General features: G+C 36.4%; 1 protein-coding gene across 1 annotated transcript in view; it reads left to right on the plus strand.

Moving 5' to 3' along the window:
* The first annotated feature begins 332 nt into the window (after positions 1-332).
* LOC122813548 (intracisternal A particle-promoted polypeptide) overlaps positions 333-21,739 on the plus strand; it is a 618,994-nt gene continuing 597,587 nt past the window's right edge. Inside the window, exon 1 of the mRNA XM_044085929.1 lies at positions 333-506. The gene's annotated coding sequence lies outside the window, so the exon portion shown is untranslated. The remainder of the gene's footprint in view (positions 507-21,739) is intronic.

The raw sequence follows: 21,739 nt of genomic DNA on the forward strand, positions 1-21,739 counted from the left end.
GAAATAATTGGGGGAAGAGGAGCCGGGCTAAACGCAAGGAATTTTTTATATAACATTCTAATTCACTTTGTGCAGGTATTTTCACCAACGTGTATTTTCTGTACAGGAAGTATGAAACTCTAATGTCTTGCATTACTAACTAAAAATAAGCAAAAGCGGAAATTATTTGCAAAATTCTGGACATTTGAGGCTCACTTCCCACAAGAGCGCCAACAAATGCTTTCGAATACCCCACGAAAGTACTAGTTTTACTAACTGTGGCAGTGCATTATACCGTACTTCTCATATACTAGGCGAGTCGCGACTTGGAGCACTGAAATTACCGTTATTTTTCTACCTAACCATGTGTCCTGGTAAGACATCGTGCTGCAGTTACATTTGATGCAACACTATGTTTCTGCCCGGAATACAAAGATATGGGACCAAATGCGGAAAAGTGTCTAGAGGTACTTTGGTATTTGTTTATATTTGACCGCTAAGGAAGTAAACGTCAACTCATCAGCTGAGTAAGTTTTTTATTGAATGATGTATATGTCTGTGAAACACGACTTGTTTTAGGAAAATAATGAGCTTATTAAATTAAATGGTACAAAAAATGCTAAGGTTCCGGGAAAGATGAAGATCGCACGTTACGTTAACTTAAATGATTGATACTTCAAATACTTATATATCTAATTATGTCTATTTAGTCTTTGCCCGTTAATTGTACGTGAAATTGTTGCAGTTGCCCATTTATGGTTTTAGATGAAAGCATTTTTTATTGTGCAATAGTAGTTGATTAATCATAAAATTATAACCACTGCTGCAAGAAACTATTTTCTTAAAATGTTTTCATACTTCTCAACTCTCCTTGCACAAAACATGTTGCGAAATCGCATTATTACAGTGCCTTCTGTGCGGAGCCTGCATGTCCTCCCTGTGGTCTCGTGGGTTTCCTCCGGGTGCTCTGGTTTCCTCCCACATCCCAAAGAAATGCTGTAGGTGGACTGGACACTGTAAAATTGGCCGTATGTATGAGTGCTCGTATGTGTGCCTTCTGTGGAAGGTTGGGCGCTGGGCTGGCAACTCGACACTGTAAAACTCCACTGCCAATCAAGAGCGGACAGGTGATCCGCTGTGGCGACCCTTAACTGGGAAAAGCCGAAAGAAGAAGATTAAATGAGATGATGGCTTAATTTTGCTGTTTAGATGTAAAATGTAAACATTCAACGAGCCACTGAGTTTTTATTTAAATTAAAGTGTATTTTATTTTTGTGTCGTAACACCTTTGCATCAGTTTCTGAGAAGTGCGTTTTTTTTTCAAGTTTGCATTTTCTCTTGTTTACAGTTTTGTTAATTAGCAACACAGTTTTATATAGTATTATTTCCTTTCGGCGTGTCAGTTAATTTACCAATCTTATTAACATTGAATTTGATTTTATTTTGTTCTCAAACCTGTTTAGACTGATATGTCTCAATATTTGTCTTTCGGCTTTTCCCGGTTACGGGTCACCACAGCGGAACTCCTGTCCGCTAATGATTGGCAGTTGGTTTTTATGGTGTTGAGTTACCAGCCCGACGCCCAACCTTCAACGAAGGCACGCCCATTCAACGCATGTCTTTCGAACGCCCACTCGATCGCAGGGAGGACATATGGACTGCACACAGAAAGCACTCCCAACCCAAGCCGAGAATCGAACGGGAGAACCTCGGGCTGTGAGGCAACAACGCTACCGCTGCACCACCGCGGAAGTATATAGTTAACTAAGGCAGTTTGACCAGAGGGGATGTGCGCATTGCCAGTTAACACTGTCTTTTTCATGGAGGGTGAAGCTTGTAAGTTCTGGTGTAAAGGACAACAAGAAATTGCATTGCTTGATTTGTAGATTTTTTTCTAGAGCAGGGGTAGATGATGGGGGATGAACCTGTGTCTCCATTTTTCCTAATACACGTTTATCTGTTTGGAACTAGTGTTTAGTGCACTGTTTGACTTGTAGAGGAAAAGGAGGTCAAGAATAATAGGATCACACATATCTCCCCCTTAGGAGATGGGTATGACCAAGGCAGAATATAAAGGAATGACTTCCTTGGTTGCAGAGAAAATGCCTTGGACAATTATTTGCAAAATACAGAAGTATTTCCTGACTACAGTAGCCACATGGTGATCAGAGGAGAGAAAGCCATTTACCCAGGTGCACAGATCTCTGATCACTGTCTCACTTGATAATGGTGTGTTGTGTATGCTGTAGGCTGCATTGATTAGGTGTTTCTAAAGGGAATAATACATTTCATGGTTTTATTACAGCCCTTTTTCTCAGCACCGAGTGTTAACCTATGGTAGTTCATTTTGAGAGATAAATGTATCTTTGGGGTGGACTTGAAAATTACACTCAGTTTGTAGTCATCAGCAATTTTGCTCAGCCAGAGGTCATTGTTAACAGTTTTGAGGCAGAGAAATAAATGCCAAAGAGGTGTAGTTCAAACACAAATCCTTGGGGGACACTACTGGTGACCTGTCTGGAAGGGGCATCACCTTCATAGACAATATGCATTCTGTCCTTCAGGTAGCTGGCAGTTTGTCTTACCACATAGAGATCAATGTTTAAGGCCGTGGGTTTATTAAGAATTCCTTCATTTTTAATGTTACTCAATGCTTTATTTAGATCTGATAAGTGGCATGAACCCTATGCCCACTATGAACCACTTCTTGAGTGACCTACTCAAAGGAACTGAGAAGATTTAGCAGGCATGATTTAACCTTTACAAAGCCAAATTGTTGTGGGTTGACCCTAAGAAGATTTTTGTTATCACAATTTATGAGGTCGGTAGTGATGCTTTCAATGGCTTTACTGATCAGACTTGTAAGGCTGATTGCCATGTAGTTATCAGGATCTGTGAGGGGATTCACTCTTGTGAGGGGGTGTTGGTACAGCAGTGCACCATGATTTAAGGACACAACCTGTAGCTAGGCTTAAGTGAAACAGTTTAAGAAGGGGTTCTTTAAGTGTGTATGTTTGACAACCCAGTATATTATCAGGACCTGTTGAAGAAGTGTTTTTGATTTTTGAAAGCACTTAAGGACATGTTCATTAGTAGTATTAGGGGGTGGGAGTGATTCAGATGATTGAAGCCAGGATGGGAGTTTTAGAGGAGAAGTTGGCAGCAAACTTTTTTGCCAGTGTGTTTGCAATATCATTTGGATTTGAATGAGAGGTTGCTTGTGAAAAAGTTAAGAACAATGTTGTGAATTATTTCTTAGTTTTGTAATGTAGCTGAAGAAGGACTTTTTATCCAGTAGTTTTCTGTTATCGAGGTCCACACTTTAAATTTGGTTGCTGAGGTTTAGAATCCAGTCACTTGTCATGTCTTTCTTAGTCTTATTATAACTGGATGTTTGTATAACTATTTCACTGCTTAATAATTTCAAAAAGGAGATGATATTTCTAATTTTTACATACACCTGGTTAAAAGGCATGAAAAGGCACTTGATTTCAACTTAACAATCATGTTTAAAATGTGGTTGTTGATTCCTGCATCGCATTCACATTTACAGTATTATTCACAAAGTGATTTATAAAGCCTAGTTGGTGCTCATTTAAAAATTCCGGTATTTCCACTACATTTTCATGAACATAGGATAATTATACTCATAAAGATTTCATGTCTTCAGCCCATTTTGACGCTTGGCAGTAACTACAGATCCCCTAAGCTGCGCGACAACAAGCCACACGCAAAAGCCGTCACTCATTTGTAACACACTCACACCACTGAATGCCTCATTAGCCCAACATGTATATTAGTATTAAAGGACTGTAAAGAAATAATCCAGAAATGTAAGCACTTTATTTTTAAACTGAACAGACGAGACTTTACAAGTCTTAAGTAAAATTAAAGCACCAAATACGTTGTTTCAAGCACAAATGAACAAAAAGTCCCCAAGGCGATCGGGTACTAAAAAAACACACTCCTTTAATGAAGAATTACATGTATTTAGAGCTTTCATCCACATTAAGTGGACTTCATCAGAATACATATAAAAAAAACTACTGAAAGTTTATGTACCATTTTACTTTGGTGCCAGTAGTTAGACCAATAAAAATGTAAGAACACTTTAAAGACATATTACTGTTTGAGTTCTAAAAGTCCATGATCGTTTATGTATGCATTAATAAATATTAACCCTCACTGTAACATACAATATAATTGTAAATAATAGATTCAACACATATACAAAAATTAATATATATATTTGAAGAGTATTTAAGAAACATTTAAAAAGCATTTAAAAAAAAAACATTTAAAAGAACTTTAGAAAAAACTCATGAAGCTATGTAGATAAACCGAACAAATTTTAAACATTATTATTAGTTGTTATGAAAAAATGTATTTAAAAAAAAAAATTTAAAATTGTGTCCATAACAGTTATAGTATTTTACCATTAAATTGCACATAAAATACTGTTCCCAGTCATCAAAAAGTCATGTGTCTGCATGGAGAATAGGTTTAATGGGGATGTTGTCATTCAGCCCTGGGGGTGTAGAAGCATCCAATAATAGCTGCCACTTTATTTCTTTCTCCCCCAGTATAGCTGTACTATTTCCTCCTCTGGGGTTCATATATACCAGTTCTAATATACCAAATTTAATTGTAGAACACAGTCAGGGATATTGTCAAGTCCCATAGAAGCTGTATTCGTGGTCTTGGACAGTGCTGTTTTAACCTGTGCAGCAGTAATACTGGGTGCTTGGCAATCTAATGGTATTGTGATTGGTCCTTTGGTGGGGGAGAGAGGGGTAAAGTTGGCACTGAATCTGTCGGCCAGTATATTGGCAATATCTGTTGGCTCAGTATAGGAGGTGCCATTGTGCAACAGCTCTGAGCAAATCTGGGTATTGACGTGCAGATTCTTTACATGACTATAGAAGGCCTTGTGGTTGTCTTTACTATCTGCTACAATTCTGTTTTCATAGCTAGCTTTAGAGGATTTGATGAGGGATCTCAACTTTTTGTTGAGGCTGATAAGGAAGTTTTTCCAGTCTTGGGACTTCACCTAATTTCTCATCAGTTTCCTCCTTCTGTTGTAGAGTTTGTTTGTGGCAGGGCACAACCAGATTGGCTTCCTTTTTTTTGGAGGAGAGAGTCTTTGTTCTATTGGGTATGGCGAGATCCATGCATTTGTGTACGTGTTCGTACAGGGCATTAGTGTATGATCCGGTGGTCATGCAGCTGTTCTCCAATTGCATGGGTGCCGTGAAGTTAGCCACCTATGTTTTTTAGGACCCCAAAGTTAGCTTTGGAAAAGTTTTTCATGGTGGTTACCTTTGCGGGGGTGGGGGGTGGGAGGGATGTGGATTTCCAAGGTGGTTAGTTTGTGGTTGGATCTAACCAGGGAGGAGTTAACTATTGGTACAGAGCAGCAGTCACCCATGTTAGTAATGACCAGGTCAAGGATGTTGCTACCTCTAGTGAGGGTAAGAATGAGCTGGTTCAGGACATTGGAATTAATGAATTCCGTTAGGCAAGTGTATTGGTACATGAGTAGTTTTCCCAGTTAATGGAGGGGTAGTTGAAGTTGCCCAGTATGAGAGTGTTAGGTTGGACCCTAATATTCTCCAGGATGCTTAGGAACGTGGAGTGTGAGTCTTGGGTCATGGTTGGGGACCTAGAGCAGGCTACGACCTGAATCACTGTCTTACCCAATGTTAGCTACACCTGAAGTATCTCTGATGCGTCATGTTGTGCTACCAGTCTGGAGGTGTGGGCATCCTTTATGAATATGGAAACAGCACTGCCTTTGGAGCTTCGGTCCAGGTTCTGGGGCCGAAAGGTATAGAATGAGTTATAGCCTGGTAGTGCAGGGGTGCTATCTGCTGCCTTGAACCAGGTCTCTGTTACAGCACAAATGTTGATGTTCTCCATTTTAAGGAGTGCTTCGAGCGAGTGCATTTTGAGATTTAGACTTTTAGCGTTGAGCAGCATGACCCTCAGATTGCATTTGTTTGTAGCTGTTACGGATTCAACTATCCCTACCATAGACTAGTGGTCTGACTGTACTTTTGAAGGGGCAGACCAGGGGAATGTAGCAGGCATGAGCTGAGTTTGTGAGAGTCATGTTGAGAATGTTTATGCCCCTGGTGTGTTTGAGGACAGTTTGATCCAGGGAATTTTTGTTTACCAGTCCAAAAATTGTTTTGCGTACTCTATGTTGGAAATACTCTAGTCTGTGGCAGGGATAGTTGAATCCACCAAGGAATAATGAACTCTTGCTTATAGGGTTATCTGTTAGGACTGGGTATCTAGGGTTATGGAGGGTGACTGATAACAAGAAGTAAGTTGAAAGTTTGAATTACTTAAACTAAACTGGAGTTCTAAAAACTCACTGTGGGAATGTCTGGGTGTCAGTCTACAAGGGATACAGTCACTGACAAACACCAAGGCTTTGTTGCAGTTTCCACCAGGTTTAAAGGCATGATAGATACAGAATCCAGGCACTAATAGAGGGACTTCTTTACATTTAAACCATGTCTCAGTGACTACATGGATGTGAACACATTTTAGATGCAGATGTGCGTAAAGATCAGGCAGTTTCGTGTTAAGACTCCGTACATAGAGAAGAGCTACCCTGATCTACAATTCCGGGTTAGATATGTAGGTTAATTTGTAATGCTCATTAGATGAGCTTGGCCTACAAAAGACACAATGAGGGCAACATATATTTTAGCCATTATGCAGCCACCCTTGCTCAAGAGATGCAGGCCATCCTTTGCAAAGCATTTTGACTTTCAGTCATCTCACCCCATGCTGATATGTACTGGTTCCTAGAAATAACACCAGGTACTTAGCCAGTTGTTGAAACCAGTTATGTTTTCTTTATATTTAGATGTCCAGAATTTGAAAGTGTATGGCATACGTGTAAAAAGGCAGTATACTATGTGGATTGCCAGAAACTGGAACATTATTATGTGGCAATGCAACTCTCTGTTGCAGGAAAGATTTATATATGCATTTAATGAAATGACCATATGAGACTGACTTCCATGGCAAAATATGCTATTAAAGGGATAGAGGAGCAGTATGCTGAATATAAGATAATAGAAGTGCAGAGGGAGCAAGGAAGAAGGTGAGCTACATGGCAAGATATACTTAATTGCATAACTTTTTTTTTGAGAAATTATGCACAAAAAGGAGTATTGAAAAGTTGAAGCATGGGCTGTAAGGAATATGTCAGGACATATCTGTGAGATGTTAAGGAAGTTACTGTTGAAGACATACAAAGAAGTGTAAAAAGGCGATTGGAATTAGAAACAGTAGGATTACTTATTCTCCTTATAGAAAAATGAATGGGAGTAAGAGAAAAATGTTAGCTACAAGTTTTATATGAATGTATTAATCAATGAATAAAAAAATATATGTTTGCAGGAGAATTATTAGATTATTTTGGTAAAAAAGAGATCAAAGCTTGTTAAGTAATTGGAGACCTACATCCATTGGAAGTATTGGTTTATAAGACAGTACTGACAATTTTCAAATGAGATTTGATGGTGTGATAAAAGAATTGTTAGGAGTGGGTATTTATGGGATGAAGGGTACAGGTATTAGGGATATGTTCTGTAAAGTTAAATAGGTAATAGATGAAATTATAAAAGGTGAGAGAGAATGTGACTTAAAAAGCATATGATAATTTACGTGTGTTATTAACCAGTGTTTGAGAGTTTGAAAGGACATGATGTTCCTTTAACATGTATTACTTTTTTTGAACAATGTATAAAATGTAATAGCTAGAATATTGATTAATTTTTAAGTTAATAGGGAGATTAGTATAAACAGTGCACCTGTCAGGGATTTCCTTTGAGGACAGTGTTATTTGGTTTAATTGTGAACATGATTAAGGAAAACTGGAAAGAAATATTAACAAAGTTAAAGTAGTTTGTAGAGAACAAGTTAAGTTGCCTGCTCTGTTGAGTTATGCAGATGATCTGGTTGTAATTATTAAAAAGAAGCTGTGGATAAATTTGGTAATGACAGGTTTGTATAGAATTTTAAGGAAAGTTTGAAACTGAGCAAAGACAAGAGTAAAGGTCTGAGGGGATTAAGAAAGTAGAGTGTATCTACTTTACTAGGGAGGATCTGGAGGTTTTAGGTGTTATGTTTGAGGAAAATAATGTGATTGAGAAACAACAGAAATACATAGTACAAGAGTTAAGGGATATTATGCATATATGGACATTCTTTGATTTGTCATTTTATAAGAAGGAGTAAATTTAATTTGCTTTTTTATATTAGGGAATTTAGGTTATTTAGGAAGGGTTTTAGCTTTACTTGGTGTGTTACAGAAAACAATTACTAAAAGTAGCTATTTTATGTTGTTTGGGGGTGGTAAAAGGAGAAGTGGTGTATAATAGGAAGAAAAAGGTGGCCTAGGCTTGACAAATCCCATATTGTTTATTTTATATTCTTTATATTTGTTTTGGGTACTGGAAGAAATGGCTAAGGAAGAAGAGTGTTTTAGATATAAAATATGGAGATGTGTTCTGATGGAATACCATTAAAAGGAAAAAAAGATTTAGGTAAAAATGGAGAATGCAAAGAATATGTAAAGAACTAATAAGAAACATAACAATAAATGGAACAGAATAGTTTGAAAATATAATGGATTCGTATTACAGAATCAACCCATGAGAGTTGTAAAGGGAGGAAATAAAACAAGGCTATTTTATGTAGAAAAAAAGAAGTTGGGGAAGTTAAAGAATGTGAAGACTTTTATGGTGGCTTACTACTGAACTTCCAGTTAAACCAGTAACAAAGTACAGACAATATAAATGAGATTTCACATATGTAATTGTGAAGGAAACTGTTAAACACATTTTTAGTGTGAAAGAGTGAAAAAAATGTTTGCAGTTAACTAGTAGTATATGGAAGCAGGACAACCTTTGAGCATCTTGAATTTAGATAGGATTCTGAATAAATATTTTTGGGGATGTAGGAAAGATAAATGGGGAAAAATGTTTGTATTTTTTCATGTATTTGGCAGATATACCTTGGAATTCATTAACAATCATGGAGGCTTTTCCCAAAGCATATACAATTACAGCTCATTAGTGTGATGAGCAGCAGCGCTCATTGAATATGCATACTGTTCATCATGCTTACGTTTTCATGCACCATTTCATAGCCAGCAGCAGTGTTGGCAGCCATAAACTGGTGCTGGGAATCACAAGCAGCCAGTATAAACAAAACTCTATTCCTGTAGACAAACATATTATGTGACTGTGCACTGACAGATTATATAAAGTAATGGCAAGTTAATTCTAAGAATGTAGATGCAGGTGATGTGAAATTGGGAGAATGTACACAGAATGCAATATTAATACTGCAGGGATAAGTACGAGAAGAGAGTAAATGGAAAAAAATGCATTCAGTTAATGTATTCAAATGTAATGTCACAATGGCAGTTTTCAACTGTTTACCCATGTACATAACTTAAAAATGGAAATACCTCACTAAAAGAATCACAGGCCTAAAGCAGATGCCCTATGCTGACCATCTAAAAAAACTCCAGCTATACTCTGCGGCATATCGTCTACTCAGAGGTGATCTCTGCTTAACATACAAGGCCATGTCAAACCCTGAGCTGTTGGACATGCTCCACTTAAAGAAATCCCAATCCCTCAGAGCCACACGCTCCAGGGATCTAAACCTTGTCATCACAATGAACCCAGAGACTCCCCATACTCTGGAATAGACTCCCCATACATGTCAAGCAGAGCGCCTCCTTGGCCCTCTTCAAAAGGAACCTTGATGATTGGATGGGAGATAGGAAATTTACCCCGGGGGATCATGTCAGTCACCCTGCTAGACAGGGGTCCAGGCAAGTAAATATTATGGGAAGAAATATCCAGGGAATTGTTATGACTAGGCTTGTATAGGCCCTAGGGCCGATAGCCTAGTACCAACCTATGAACCTATACTAACAATAGATGCAACAATGTGAGAAAGTTGAGTAAGTGTGACATTAATGTTGTTAGCATGCTAAGTTGAGAGAATAGCAAGGACAGTGGATACATTAGGGGCTGTTCGCATACAGTGCAGTTATCGAATATGACATGTATATACAGGGAGTATAACTGACTGTAGTGCTGTATCCTCTACATTATCCTGCATAAACAAGGTATGAGCCGTATGGGTCATGCACAATAGAAAGGGATATGTTTTAACATTTGCTGTCATTGGACAGCCATAGATAGAAGGTTATTTAAGCAATAACCCACGCCTGGGTGTGGGTAATGCTGGATTTAATAAACCAAGATTTGAAGCGCAGTGCTAAAAACAAACTTTTAAACAAAACAAGCACTGTGAAGAGGACGAACTGCACCGGACAACCTTGCTTCCAACAAACAGCTTTATTATACGTAGACAGACCAAATCACACGTATTTCGTCTCTTGTATAAGACTTCATCAGACAAATAAAAACATGACAAACAACCATTTATATATGCTGACCTATTATTTAAAATGCCCAATAAAAATCTAGCAAACCTCATGAATTATGAATGAATGTACGCATGTACTGAGTGGTAAATAAATGTGGCATTGAACAAATCAAAATAAAATGTTATGTTGCTATTCACAAATATAAAATGTAAGATGTATGTGTGAATATGTATACCACTTATATGTTGACAAATCATGAAACCAATATTTTGATATATATACACAAATGGAGCAATTTGGTGGCTACCCTGGTTTAAAAATAGAGACTTATTTATATTAAAAATCCCTGACTATACTCCCATCTAGTGGTCAAAAACTAGATGTGCATTGAATTTCCATCCTATGTATTGTTCTCTATTAAAGAGTAGTAAATGAAAATGAAAAAAATGATAATAGATGTGTATACAGTAATCTATAAGGTATATATATATATATATATATATATATATATATATATATATATATATATGTTTATATAGATAGTATTATATGTGAGATGTGCATATTTTAAAAATGTGAATAAATATTGTGTACAAATTGAATATATACACTAGTATTTAAATATAGAAAAATGAACACATAACTATGACAAACAATAAATAAATAATGTAAAAATGTAAAATTTCAAATATATTGATTCAAATATATTATATATATGTATATATAAATAAATGCATATATGTATATACACACAGGCATGACATGTACAACCAAATATAAAAAAAAAAAACTTCTGATGAAGTCTTATACAAGAGACGAAATACGTGTGATTTGGTCTGTCTACGTATAATAAAGCTGTTTGTTGGAAGCAAGGTTGTCCGGTGCAGTTCGTCCTCTTCACAGTGCTTGTTTTGTTTAATGCTGGATTTACCCACGGTTGATGTGGTTTGGTCACGAGGGCGAAGCCCGAGTGGCCAAACAAAGACGACCGTGGGTAAATCCAGCATTACCCACACCCAGAAGTGGGTTATTGCTATTATACAATGACATTATTTAAGAAAAGAAATACTTTTCTTAAATATTGGCATTGTATAATGCCTCCGTGCTGCCCTTCCACAGCTGTCTGGTATTCTGCGGCAGTCCTGATGTACTGCGCATGCGTATGCTTGCGCAGTACATCAGAGCTGTGGGTGGAAGCAACGGAGAAAGTAAGATCTCCGTTGCTTTTTACAAAGTGTCTCGCTATGTTAGAGTTTAGCATAGCGAGAGAGCTTTAAAAAAAGCAACGGAGAATCTCGGTTGCTTTTTTTTAAAGCTGTCTCGCTATGTTAAACCCATTTATCAAAGCGAGACAGTTTCTAAAAAGCAATGGAGATTTTGCGTTCTCCGTTGCTGTAAAAAAAAAAAGACTTATGCTAATGGAAAAAGTCTGGGCAACCGGACCTTTTTCCATTAGTATAAGTCTGATTTACAATGTGCACGCTGACCAGTCAGCGTGCACGTTTTGGAATATTAATGGGGGATTGTTGTATAAATTACTTTTAACACATGTCTTAGACAAGAGCGTGTTTTACATTTGTGTACATCATAAACAGTAATAAGTGACAAATGACAACACAAATCTGATGACACTGCAGTAGTTCAGGGTCTCCATTTGTAAATGAAGCACATCTGCTACATGTTATACTTGGCATGCTTAGTTACAAGACATTACAGTGACCCATGCCATAACAGCATGCAAATGACACAAATACACAAGAAAGTGTACAAACACAGGCCCAGTCTTACTTTATGATGATCTGGCATCATGGCATACAGGCATATAAAGCTGTACAGTGTGAAGAAAGCAATTACAGTGATACATACATGTTTGGAGGAAGACATACAGTACACTGCATTCATATTTGAAAATTAAGTAATGCCTGTAAACAGTCAATGATATACTCAACATTTGCATCTTGCCAAACTCAAACACATGCCAAGACAGATATCGGAAAGATGCATATTAACCTGTGACACCACAGAAATGGGCATACTTTGGGCAGTGTGTCATGATTAACACACTTGAAGGGTTTACAGCATTTCCCTGTTGTAATAGGTATGGATCCACTACCATGGAAAGTGATGCCTTAAAAATGTTGTCCTCTGACTGTGCAGTATATATTTCCTTGCCTAATGTCTGACACAGTTCTGTGACAGACAGATGTTACCAGATTCACTCCCCTGCCTATCATACTACACACTTTACTGAACTTTGTATTGACTGTGTCTGCCACATGGCATAACAATGGATCTTGTCACAAATAAATGAAATTAAAGTGTGAAGTAATAAAGGACATTTGAGGATAGTTTGTACAATGTGATTTGGTCAGAATGATGACATGGAGGTAACTCTGTTAATGTTCACACAATTGTGAGCAGCGCAATATCAATATTTCTCATCCAAAAAACTGTTGTTCTTATTTTGTACAACGAAATTGTCCCAGAACTGAAATGTACTATATCTGTGCAGGTATGCTGTACAAGTCATTACTGATGTGAACGCAGGAGCACTCACACTACCACATTTGCATTTGTAGAATAACTGTTTCACTGGCAGGGTAGTACAAAATGATTTTATATTTCTTTCTTCAAGATACAAATTGAGAATAATAACTTCATGCAATGTTGTTTGTGTAACATCAGTACATTCATAGAATTTTATCCTTTGCTGGAATTAAACAGCAAACTATGCACGTCCACTGACTACTTACATATGTATGAACTACATACACCACAGTGGATGTTTTAACAAAACCGTGAGACCCTACCTATGTGAAGTCATTACATCATATGGTTGTGTTACAATCTGTATGAGATACAAGGACTGGGGGAGGTTTCTTCCACTGTAATTGTACACACTTGTGGATATCATTCATTCATAACAGCATTAGGACACATAGTGTTTATAGTCAATCAGTGCGGATATATATGTGTGTGTAGTTTCTTGAGAAGACTGTTGCTACATGTGTCTGTTTTACACAACATTGCCTGCTGCTAGGTATAGCCAAACATATGTGATGTGTAATGCAGTTGTCACTGTAATGTAAGAATGGCAGTCATGCACAGTATGTAGATAATCACAGATTCGAGCACATGTCTTACTAAGGCAACAGCATACAGAACATTGTATCATGTCCTCACACTACAGGAAAAGCTCACGAGGAAGCAAAACGTCATCCCATGCCATCATCATTATCCAGTGAAGCATTTCTCTTAAAAAATACATATTGCCACAAGTGGGTCTAAGGAGTAATGGCTTGATTTGAACAGACTACCTGAGGTCACAAGGTACAGAAGACTTCCTCAATTGCATGTGTCACAAGATATTGTTTTAAAATTGTGACAATGTACATTTGAATGGATGAGATCGCCATTCTTTCATATGTTAACATTCTAAAAATATATGAAGGTGGTTGAAGTGCACAGTAACACTACACAATTTTATATATCTATAACACACACACACACACACACACACTACATGCATTAGAAACCTTCTGTACACAGCACAACAGGCAAACACACATGCACAGTGGTCATTCATTGCCGGTCTCAAACCTCCTCCCTCTGTTCTTACACAGTTTAGAGAGCACAGTAACAATGGTCAGCTCCACAGAAGTCTGAATTTTAAGGGGAGAGAGTGCACTGTTGACATGATGACCTCATCAGTGTGTTGCAGAGAGGATATTTCTGTTAAAGTGGGAAAAAGTGCAGAAGGAGCTGTGTTCATCGTTAAAAGTATTCATCTCAGTGGAAGTGGACACAGCTCATCTGTTTTTGAAGCTTTATTTCCATGACACTAGAACCAGACAAACAAACAAATTCACCACTGTCAGATTCAAACAACCTACCTAACTAGTTACACAATTAATAGAACACAGTATTAGCTGCAAGAGCCAAAGGAGAAGTCTGACTCTTAAGAGGAGAGAGTGCACTTTTGACATGATGACCTCATCAGTGTGTTTAAAAGAGGATGTTTCTTGTTAAATGTGGGATAAAGTGCAGAGAAAGCTGTGTCTATAGTTAAATGCATTATCTTCAGTGGAAGTGGACCCAGCATATTTGACACTGAGGCATTACTTACCTGTCACTAGACACCCCATACAAGTTCCCCATGGTAAGAATTGAACCTTCTACCTACGTAGTCACACAGTCTAGAGAACCCACTGTTAGTTGCAAGTGCCACAGGAGACGTCTGACTTTAATGATATGGAATTGCACATTTGTAGTTAGTAAAACTTCACTGTTTGGAATGTTTGGTACTGTGTGTTACAGGTTATGGGACAAATGCATGTTTGTGTGTGTGTGTATACAAGCCAGCAAAACAGTACTTTATAATGCATATGGCTGTGATTGAAGTTGAGAAACTTTGAAAGTAAAATAAAAGTAAAAGAAACATTTTTTTATGTTTTTGCAGTGGGGCTGTGCACCCACTGCTAATTAAATATACCAAGTACGAGATCGCACAACGAGGAAAACAGTAAATCTCCTGTTCCGCGCTGTAAGGCTATCTGCATTCAAAATGTTCAAAGTTTCAAAACGTCGATCATATGGACATGGCCATATGCATTTTGAAGTTTTGAAACTTTGATAACCTGAAGGGGACCCATTATAATACACATCAGGGACCAAACATTATTGCTGGGGGAAACATAGCTTATGGAAATTGAGTCAAGGAGGTTTATTTGATGACACAGAAGGGGTGGGAAGAGATGAACAGTTGGTGACAGGAATACAGATACAGACTTAATAAGAGATTAGTTTATGGTTCATTTCTGCACATATGTGTGTTGTGTTAGTGTTTGTTTTGTCATTCTTATTATCCAGGTAAGATCTGTACAAGACATTCTTCACAATAGGGAGCAAGCATATTAATCAAGCAGCAGGATAATGGTGTGTATCTAATAGTTACACTCACTGGAGTCCTAACAAACATTCAGAAACACTTTGTCAAAGTTTGAATCTAGATGTATGTAAGTATTCCATTTAAAAATCTACAGACCTGAATGTTATTTAAACTCATCCAAGAAACCAGGGACCAAGAACAGCAGTAGCAACCACTAGGTCAATAATGGTCTATCATCTCCAATAAATAATGATCCGGCTGTATAAAAAATTGTTTTATTGTCAAACACAAAACACTGATTTGGCACTTTCATTTCATTCACCTGAAACTTCATCAGAATAATTTTCCCAGTGACATCACAGTAATATATATATATATATATATATATATATATATATATATATATATATATATATATATATATATATATATATATATATATATATATATATGTATATATACGTATATATATATATATATATATATATATATATGTATATACATATATATATATATATATATATATATATATATATATATATATACATATATATATATATATATATATATATATGTATATATATATATATATATATATATGTATATATATGTATATATATATATATATATATATATATATATATATATATATATGTGTGTATATATATATATATATATATATATATTCACACACACACACACACACACACACACACACACACACACACACACACACACACACACACACACACACAGGCTCACCAGGATTGGTCCACAGCTTGAAATAATCAATTAATTATGCAGAGTATGTTAAAGATACACACCTTACACTAAAACCTATTAAAATCCATTTGAAATAAATAAAATACTGTTTAACACACATACTATATCCAAATATATACACATTTCATTATACATTTTCTCATACAATAGTTCTCAATTTCAGCGCCGGTACAATAGATACATGGTCATTCAGACATGGGGCAGTACGTGCATCTAACTGCAGTTGCCATATCAATTCACAAAACTCTAAAAGAGTTTCCCAGACACCGCCCTGGTCCGAGGGTCTAACTTGTTCAATCACCCAAAATTTAAACACAGCTTGGTTACACTCCAGGCTGTGCCTTTAAAGGGCATTAGTATATTTTTTCTTCCCTATACCATAACCATGTTCATACATTCTATGTTTCAAGCTTCTTTCCGTCTTGCCAATATAATATGAGAAACATATTTCACAGTATGCAAGATAAATTACCCCTCTAGTCTGACAATTATAAAAGCCTTTTGCTGTCATCTTTCTATTATTATTGAGGTTAGGAATAATTAATTCACTCTTATTTGCCACTCATCCACATTGTGAGCAGCATCCGCATGCATAGGTACCAAGTTTCCTTCTTGCCCCCTCTATAATACTAGGTTTACCTGTGCCTTTTTCAAACACATTCTTTAAGTTAGCCCGTCTTCCCTGCTATAACTAAATTTCAGGGGTAAGTGAAAAACCTTAAGGCTATTAGGCATCATTTTAAAGATGTTCCAATACTTTAAAATAATTTGCTTTATTTTATTAGTATCTTGATTAAACCTCACCACAAAATACTGTCCATCCTGGTCAACATTAATATTTTTCATTGTCCTCTCCTTGTTCACCATAATCCGTCCTGTTACCATGATTTAACAAAGGGACATATTTAGTACCCCACCCCTGCATAATCTCATTTTTTGTAGACTCAATTAATGTTGCAGAATATTTTATATCTTCAGATAACCTACCAATAAATTCTAATTCTTCTATAAAATCTTCTCTCTGGGATGTCATGCTGGCTGCATGCACCATCTGATCTTTAATAGTATTCTTTTTCTGGTGCTGTGGGTGGTTACTCCCATAATGCAAATAAGTATTAGAAAAATGTTTTTTACGCAATATTCTAGCTACAAACCTCTGATTAATATGGTCCTTAGATATCTTGACGTCTAAATACTCAATATAGGTCTCTCCCACGTGATGTGTAAATTTCATGAATTCCGTGGTGGACCCAATATAATTAATAAATTGAGAAATAATCTCAAAAGGCCCTTTCCACACCATTAACACATCATCCAAAAACAAAAATATCCCTTTATATACTGGCAATATTCAGAGGTGATTTAAACGCATCACATAGGAACTCTTAAAAAAAGGAGAGTAGTATTGCTGAAATTGAAATCATCCTCAAGTCTCTGTGAGTACCTTTACGAGGTGGACCCTGTTTTTCACAAATTCTCACCAAGATGACACTGATATATACACTGTATTTTTATATAGCATATATCATGGACAAAATTAGGTCAAAAATTAAAAAAGATAGCTGGACGCACAAGACCCAGGATAAAAAAAAGTGCCCAATCCTAGTAGGCACATTGGTACCAGGACTGGAAGAAATGACAGTGTAGAATCCTAAAAATATGGAAACATTCCTACAGTGGGTCCAGGCCCATGGGGAGGATGCCTCCCCTGTTGTAAAAGGAAGTAGCAGTCCACAAAAATCACAAAAACTGATAGGCCAAAGAAGAGCCATAAAGACAATAAAGTTGAGCCATAAAGACAATAAAGTTAACTACTGAGGATTAGAAAGAAAATATGTACTGTTACTATTATGCAAAAAGCCCCGAATTTCCAGACACAAAATATGCGAAAAGATTAAAAGAGAAAATAGAGGAAAGAAAGAAAAATACTTCCACAAGAAAAACTGTCAGAAGCTTCAAATAAGTATTTGTGGTCATGTAATGCAACATATTTGTGAAAAACTGTATATAGACCAAGAAACTCTGATCTGTTTGGACACAAAATGCATCTGAGGAAGTGCGAAATTATAAACAACACAACCTAGATATTTTTGAAAAGTATAAAAAAGAAATATGGACATGGGAGAGAAAGAGAGATTTGAAATGGTGCAATGTTTATGCAAAGGCAAAAGCCAAATTAATCATAATAAAGAAAGTAGCCCCAAAGATATTCGCAGAGAAATACAGGCAAAGGCATCCAGACATGAAAAATGTTACAGTAAAAAATATCACAAAGAGGGAATGTAGAAAAGAAGATTAGTAAAGTAGAAGTTAAAAAATAGAAAATGAAGTTATGGAAGGATTTAGTGTAGAAGGTCTAACACAGGTTACATCACAGCATGGTGGAACGAGTCCCCAAAGTAAGGAGAAACAGGAAGATCCGGAGACATCTGAAGAAGAAATATGAACATGTGAAAGAAAAAAACATTCAATATGATGTAATATCTATGCAAAGAAGAAAGCAAAACTAATCAATACAAAAAGAGCAGCGCCAAAGATATTTGAAGAGAAATGCAGGCAAAGGAATCCAGACATACAAAACTTTACAGTACCAAAAATAAGAAGACAGAGGAAAAGGAGGTTAGTAATGGAGACTCCAAAGTGAAGGATTCAGTGTAGAAAATCTAATTAAGAAAGCACCACAACAGGGGAGCAGTGTCCCTCCAAATTAAGGGGAAACCAGTGGAATGGGAAGCAATTGGTCAGGTGCCATATGAAGATATTTTGGAGCCTTCCACAGGAAACCAATATAAATGTTCACTTGAAGCTGGACAGCAAGGGAAGGAACAGGAGACTGTGGAAACTCTGACGCAGTCACTGCTGAGGATTGCTATGCCAGTGAGTTTCCCATACGACATAGCAATGGATGGCACAGCCTGAAATTGAAGAGAATGTGCCGAGGGAAGATGCAATAGAACTTTCTATGGAATGTCTGCAGGAAATAGAAAACAAAAACTGTGCCCTCAGTTTAGAAGAAAATGAGCTAAGAGAAGAGTTGCTTGATTTAATAGAGATAGCTAGACATATTAAGATCAATAAAAGAATTGGACTGCAGAAGGTCAATAAAACCCAGAAAGTCAGAAGTTTGATAAAACAAATGAACACAGTTATTAGGGCTGTCCATAGAGATCCACGTGATATAATAGAAGTAAACAGTATATATTACTGTCCAACCAAAATTAATAACTGATAAAGTTCTACCACAAGAACACAGGGTAGTGAGTGATAGGAAGGGGAGAAATCGAATACCATCATGGAAGTCTTGAATAGAGGAAACTATAAAGCAATTAAGACAAGAAGTGTCATTGTTAGAAAAGTATAGAAGAGGGAACAGATCAACAAAGATACTTAAAAAGATGGACGTGATAAAAGCAATGCGCAGTATTAGACCAGATCAGGATCTGTCATGCACTATCGCAAATAAACTAAAAATCTCAGCACAGGCGGAAAAAAACTTATATAAAGGAAAAGTACAAAAGAAGCATTTTACTGATGACCCAAAAAAGTTTTATAGAGAATTGGGAAACAAGGTAAAAGGAATTGAAAGGCCACCAAAAAAAGAAGAAATAGATTTTGGAGCAGTATCTATGAAGATCCTGTGGAACATAACAAAGATGCTAAATGGATAGAAGAAGTAAAAGAAAGAATAAGAAGTTTAAAGGCACAGAATATGAAATGGGATGAAGTAACAGCCAGAGAGATTGAAACAAAGTTAAGAAAAGCCTTTAATTGGAAAACCCCAGGCCCAGATGCAGCACCTAACCTCTGGTTAAAGGTATTAACATCTTTTCATGAAGATTTATCCCATAGTAAGAACTATTTATATGCGCTCCCTGAGCAGACACCAAGCTGGCTAACAACAGGAAAAACAATGCTCCTATTTAAGTGTGATGGACCTAAGCTACCCTAAAATTATAGACCAATAACTTGCCTTCCGATGACATATAAACTATACACTGGAATTGATGCTGACAGAGTTTATAGTTATTTGGAAGAAAACTCAGTTATGGAAATAGAACAAAAGGGCAATAAAAGAAAGTCATATAGAACAAAGGATCATTTGTTGTTACATAAAATCATAGTGGAAAAGAATTTAAGTATGGCATGGATTGACTACTAAAAAGCACTTGATAGTGTGTGTCCCACATTCATGGATAAAAGAGTGTTTAAAAATATATAAGATACACCCTACACTGATTGACTGCATTACAGTGACCATGAAACCGTGGCAGACCATTTTGCAATTAAGCCATGATAAAGGACAAATTATTATTCCAGGGATAAAAATTCAAAGGAGGATATTCCAGGTTGACTATCACTGCTGCTATTCTGCCTTGCCTTTAACCCATTAAGCTGTCTAATTTATAGCTTAGGCCATGGCTATAATTTGGCTCATAGAAAACAGCAAAGTATAAAGACTTCTCATCTTCTCTTTGTCGATGATTTAAAAGTGTATAGCTCATCAGATGAGGAACAGAAAGCACAACTGCAAGTTGGCAAAACTTTTTCAGATGATATAAGAATGTCATTTAGTCTTGATAAATGTGCAAAAGCAACCTTTATAGCAGGAAAACTGCAGTACCAAGAAAATATCAGTTTGGGACAAGAATATGATATAAAAGAACTTGAGCAAGAGGGACTTTATAAATATTTGGAAATTGATGAAGGATCAACAATAAAACATGAACAAATGCAAGTAAAACTTAGTAAGGGATACTTTAGAAGACTTAAATTAATCCTGAAAACAGTGTTGACATCTACGAACAAAATCCAAGTTTAAACCAATTTGGTCTTCCTGTCCTAACTTACAGTTTTGGAGTGATTGACTGACTGGCACCAAAACATGTTGGATAGGTTAGATAGGAAAACAAGAAGGTTGGTTTACGCTCACCAAATGATTTATAAAAATCATTGCATACCAGGATTATGTATTCCCTCTTCCAAAGGAGGGCTGGGCCTCCTTGAAATTGAATACATGTATAGATCTGCAATCATGAGACTCCATACATATTTGCTGACCTCACAAGACCCGAATGTAGTGAATGTTTTGATGCATGAGGAGAACAAATCTAAGATGACTTCCCTGCTTAGTCTAGCAGAAGCATATCGGGGTTAAGTAGGAATGGAAAGCAAACCACAAGTAGATAAAAATCAGGCAGCAACTGAATGTGTCAAAAAAACAAAAGAAAGAATATAAGGTGACGCACCAGATGAATATATATATATATATATATATATATATATATATATATATATATATATATATATATATATATATAGTAGCAAGTATAGAATATTTATTTATTTATTTGTTTATTTCCAGTTTGATGACCGGGGAGGTCCACTGGGTTCAAAGAGCCCGTTTTCAGTGGAGGCCCGGGGAGAAAAGCTCCAATAATAATACGTAGTACAAGCTTCATAATATGAAGTACAGTACATAGTGGAAACAGAAACAAACTAAGCAAATTTTACATACAAAATAGCAAAAACTAAACAAAAGTTAAAACAGCAGCTTGGAGAAGGATGTAAAGCATATTTACATGTCTAGTGGTTGAGAACAGTAGTACATGGTTAAATTAATACAGAGGTTTAAATCATCTGAGAATGATGTAGAAGTA

Source organism: Protopterus annectens, chromosome 10.part0 (genome assembly GCF_019279795.1).
Source record: "Protopterus annectens isolate FY-2018-M chromosome 10.part0, PAN1.0, whole genome shotgun sequence".
NCBI lineage: Eukaryota > Metazoa > Chordata > Ceratodontiformes > Protopteridae > Protopterus > Protopterus annectens.